Source organism: Schistocerca nitens, chromosome 7 (assembly GCF_023898315.1).
Source record: "Schistocerca nitens isolate TAMUIC-IGC-003100 chromosome 7, iqSchNite1.1, whole genome shotgun sequence".
Lineage (NCBI taxonomy): Eukaryota > Metazoa > Arthropoda > Insecta > Orthoptera > Acrididae > Schistocerca > Schistocerca nitens.
In genome coordinates, this window is record NC_064620.1 from 307,912,972 (window position 1) to 307,917,971 (window position 5,000).

The 5,000-nt window shown below is 55.3% G+C and overlaps 1 non-coding gene across 1 annotated transcript in view; it reads right to left on the reverse strand.

The window, feature by feature from the left end:
* LOC126197310 (small subunit ribosomal RNA) overlaps nt 1-918 on the reverse strand; it is a 1,909-nt gene extending 991 nt beyond the window's left edge. The window contains exon 1 of the ribosomal RNA XR_007539680.1: nt 1-918. This exon is cut by the window's left edge and continues 991 nt beyond it. This is a non-coding gene — a ribosomal RNA (small subunit ribosomal RNA).
* Between the last annotated feature and the right edge of the window lie 4,082 nt (nt 919-5,000).

Below are 5,000 nucleotides of genomic sequence, written 5' to 3' on the forward strand. Positions count from 1 at the left end.
AGGTCCTATTCCATTATTCCATGCACACAGTATTCAGGCGGGCTTGCCTGCTTTAAGCACTCTAATTTGTTCAAAGTAAACGTGCCGGCCCACCGAGACACTCAATAAAGAGCACCCTGGTAGGATTTCAACGGGGTCCGCCTCGGGACGCACGAGCACGCACGAGGCGGTCGCACGCCTTCGGCTCGCCCCACCGGCAGGACGTCCCACGATACATGCCAGTTAAACACCGACGGGCGGTGAACCAACAGCGTGGGACACAAATCCAACTACGAGCTTTTTAACCGCAACAACTTTAATATACGCTATTGGAGCTGGAATTACCGCGGCTGCTGGCACCAGACTTGCCCTCCAATAGATACTCGTTAAAGGATTTAAAGTGTACTCATCCCGATTACGGGGCCTCGGATGAGTCCCGTATCGTTATTTTTCGTCACTACCTCCCCGTGCCGGGAGTGGGTAATTTGCGCGCCTGCTGCCTTCCTTGGATGTGGTAGCCGTTTCTCAGGCTCCCTCTCCGGAATCGAACCCTGATTCCCCGTTACCCGTTACAACCATGGTAGGCGCAGAACCTACCATCGACAGTTGATAAGGCAGACATTTGAAAGATGCGTCGCCGGTACGAAGACCGTGCGATCAGCCCAAAGTTATTCAGAGTCACCAAGGCAAACGGACCGGACGAGCCGACCGATTGGTTTTGATCTAATAAAAGCGTCCCTTCCATCTCTGGTCGGGACTCTGTTTGCATGTATTAGCTCTAGAATTACCACAGTTATCCAAGTAACGTGGGTACGATCTAAGGAACCATAACTGATTTAATGAGCCATTCGCGGTTTCACCTTAATGCGGCTTGTACTGAGACATGCATGGCTTAATCTTTGAGACAAGCATATGACTACTGGCAGGATCAACCAGGGAGCTGCGTCAACTAGAGCTGAGCAGCCGGCCGCCCGGGAGTGTGTCCCGGGGGCCCGCGCGAACACGCAAGCGTCCGCTCAATTATTCTGCAAACAGGAGGAGGCTGGGCTCCCCTGCACGATACACCTCGAAACCCTCTCAGGTCCCGGCGGCGCGCAGCGCCGTCCTAAGTACTTGGTCGGGTTCGAGAGAGGCGCAATCGCCCGGAGATAGGCGAGTAGACGCTTTCAGTGCGACCACCCGTGCTCCCAACTGAGCTTGCCGCTGCCGACAGAGGCCCGGGAGCGTGCTGTCGTGGTGTTGCCGGCGGGAGACAACACGCGGCCACAAACAGTGACCGGGCAGCTCCAACGCCAGCGCCACAGAGGGGCAGAGCCCCACTTGGGTGCCAAAGCGAACTCTCCCAGCACAGCGCACGCGCCAACACATCCGCACAGCTGCGATACAAACCACCTGCGAGAACCGCGGGGGCGACCGAGCAGCAGACGGCGTCGCGGCGCCGAGTGCCGGGCGGCGGCGCATCCTCAACGCACACAGTCCTCAATCGGACCAGCACACTGCAGATGTCCACCGCGCTTCGCACCGGGCCCGGGAGGACCCACTTTGGCCGCACGGCGCCGCGCGCTGGGTGCGCCGGCACGCAGATGCGCCGCCTGCCGCGTCCGTCAGCCGGCGCGCCTGCCACTGGGCGCCCCCACCAGCCGGCTGCCGCGCGTGCGCCCACGCAGCGCGCGGCCAGCACGCCGGGCGCCCCCCCCTCACCGGCCGGGGACGGTCCCACCCAGCCACCGCCGCGTATCGCTTCATACCCACATGCCCACTCACGTTCGTGGGTATGACGGGTGTCGCTGAAGCAACCGGTTAATACCTGTACCGATCGTCGATATCAACGATTCACCTCCAGCGCGAACAACCGCGCAACAACGGATTTCCAGTTCATTTGCGTAACTTGGGCAGCAAACGTAGACATCCATCTACATTTGCGACTTCTACGAGTCTTGCATGCCTGGATGTTGTGTGTCACGACGCACTCCATCAGCATACATACACGCTGCGACGTGTGCACGAAAGAACACGTGGAAGGTGGCCAGCGTACGTATGCGAATGCCATTGCACAGCTGCGAAGCGCATTCAACACGCGAACTCCTGACCGACGAGCTAGAGGTGACAGGAGGGGAGGGGGGGGGGGCGGGGGCGATATACGTCCTATTGCAGTACACAATACAGTGGATAGCGGGACCATGTGGAAAGTAAGCAACACTCGCAAGATGTGAGGGTACGCACCGTAAAATGAATCAATACGCAGAACACCACAGTGTGCGCGAAGTGAACTATGTTGAGATGGTTGCAATTAGGCAACGCTACACGAATTCCTAGATTCATATAACTAACAATTACAGGGCAGGTTAAGGCGCAACGTGGGTTAGGTTAGGGCGCAACGTGGGTTAGGTTAAGGCGCAACGTGGGTTAGGTTAAGGCGCAACTTGGGTTAGGTTAAGGCGCAACTTGGGTTAGGTTAAGGCGCAACTTGGGTTAGGTTAAGGCGCAACTTGGGTTAGGTTAAGGCGCAACTTGGGTTAGGTTAAGGCGCAACTTGGGTTAGGTTAAGGCGCAACTTGGGTTAGGTTAAGGCGCAACGTGGGTTAGGTTAAGGCGCAACGTGGGTTAGGTTAAGGCGCAACGTGGGTTAGGTTAAGGCGCAACGTGGGTTAGGTTAAGGCGCAACGTGGGTTAGGTTAAGGCGCAACGTGGGTTAGGTTAAGGCGCAACGTGGGTTAGGTTAAGGCGCAACGTGGGTTAGGTTAAGGCGCAACGTGGGTTAGGTTAAGGCGCAACGTGGGTTAGGTTAAGGCGCAACGTGGGTTAGGTTAAGGCGCAACGTGGGTTAGGTTAAGGCGCAACGTGGGTTAGGTTAAGGCGCAACGTGGGTTAGGTTAAGGCGCAACGTGGGTTAGGTTAAGGCGCAACGTGGGTTAGGTTAGGGCGCAACGTGGGTTAGGTTAAGGCGCAACGTGGGTTAGGTTAGGGCGCAACGTGGGTTAGGTTAGGGCGCAACGTGGGTTAGGTTAGGGCGCAACGTGGGTTAGGTTAGGGCGCAACGTGGGTTAGGTTAGGGCGCAACGTGGGTTAGGTTAGGGCGCAACTTGGGTTAGGTTAGGGCGCAACGTGGGTTAGGTTAGGGCGCAACGTGGGTTAGGTTAGGGCGCAACGTGGGTTAGGTTAGGGCGCAACGTGGGTTAGGTTAGGGCGCAACTTGGGTTAGGTTAAGGCAGAAGTTGGGTTAGGTTAAGGCAGAAGTTGGGTTAGGTTAAGGCAGAAGTTGGGTTAGGTTAAGGCAGAAGCTGGGTTAGGTTAAGGCAGAAGTTGGGTTAGGTTAAGGCAGAAGTTGGGTTAGGTTAAGGCAGAAGTTGGGTTAGGTTAAGGCAGAAGTTGGGTTAGGTTAAGGCAGAAGTTGGGTTAGGTTAAGGCAGAAGTTGGGTTAGGTTAAGGCAGAAGTTGGGTTAGGTTAAGGCAGAAGTTGGGTTAGGTTAAGGCAGAAGTTGGGTTAGGTTAAGGCAGAAGTTGGGTTAGGTTAAGGCAGAAGTTGGGTTAGGTTAAGGCAGAAGTTGGGTTAGGTTAAGGCAGAAGTTGGGTTAGGTTAAGGCAGAAGTTGGGTTAGGTTAAGGCAGAAGTTGGGTTAAGGGATGGTGTGTGTGGGGGGGGGGGTGGGGTGGCGAGGTTCGTTGATAGTGATGGTAGTAAGTGGACGCCTGAGGCACTATCAGATATGTCACGTCAGTTGCACTTGTGGCTCATGGCAGGTGGCGCGCCCGTTCTGTGTTTGTGGCAAAGGAGTGGCACACCTGTGTCTTTCATTCCTGCCATTGTTTATGTGCTGTGAGATGCGGCAGTGTGGTGCTGTTGGGTGCACCCCTGTGTAGGACATGTGTGGGTGTTGGTGGCGTATCTGAGCAATGGTGGTTGTAGGAAGAGTGGGATATTCAGTTTTCTGGTTCGACGTCCCGGTCTGGTTATCATAGTGTGGATGGTGTACTGTGGCCGAGAGGATGCACTGGATGTTGTTCCATGCTGGTACTTAGATGTTGTGTCTGCGTCTGTTACAGGCATAGACTAGTGGGTGATGGAGTGTGTGGGTGACGTGTGGTTGACATTGTGTGCACAGACGTTCAGCATGTATAGGGACAGTTGTATGTGTTATCTATATTCCGATGACTGCGCGTATTACTAAGCACCGCCGTGTATAAGCTTAATGTATGTATAGTCAATGCCTGTTCTATCTCTGTACAGTAGTAGCGGTGCGACTGCACTAGCTAGCTACACCTCGCGGCATCGTCCCCCGGTGTATGGCATATGATTATAAACATTCTGTCTATTAGTCAAAACCGGTGGTGTGACTACGTCACATGTTTGAGGTGGGGGACGCAACACCGTGCCGGTGGGTCAGGGCTGCGAAACACTTTCCCCACACTGGGGGCTCGGACCCTCATTACTCGTCCCAGTAATATATTGCGGAGCGCACATAGCCATTGCCCAGAGTCTTTGCGACTGCGAGTGCAACGCCCACGGGGACCGACGTGGATGGGGCGGCCCATAGCTGATCGCTCAGCATCGGAATCCGTACAGTGAGCGACGCGGTCGCGCACAGACTTAGAGCACGTTTAGGGACAGCGGGAATGTCGAATATTGGATAAAACTCTTCATGAAACGCAAGATATAGGTGTGGATTGCAACTTACGAGTGCGGGAAACGTCCGCCGTTCATCCGCTGGACTTGCGATTTTGGTGGGTGGGGTGGGGCACGTACGGGTGCGGGTGGCGTGATTGTCGGTCGACGACTTCGTGGTGGGCAGAGGATGCCGTCTTTGTGGGTGGCGTCGGACAATGTGTACTGTGCGCCCATCGATGTCGTATTCAGCTTGGCGTCTCATAGATGGCGGTATCGCCGTTGCAGGAGGCCTAGATGGCGTTATTGTTTGTGGTGCGCTCGACATGGTGGATGTAGTGTTGCCAGATTCGCGTAGATGGCTGTATTGCATGTGGTTTCGTCGTATTTTCATAGGTGGCGATGCTGTGTGGTTGGCG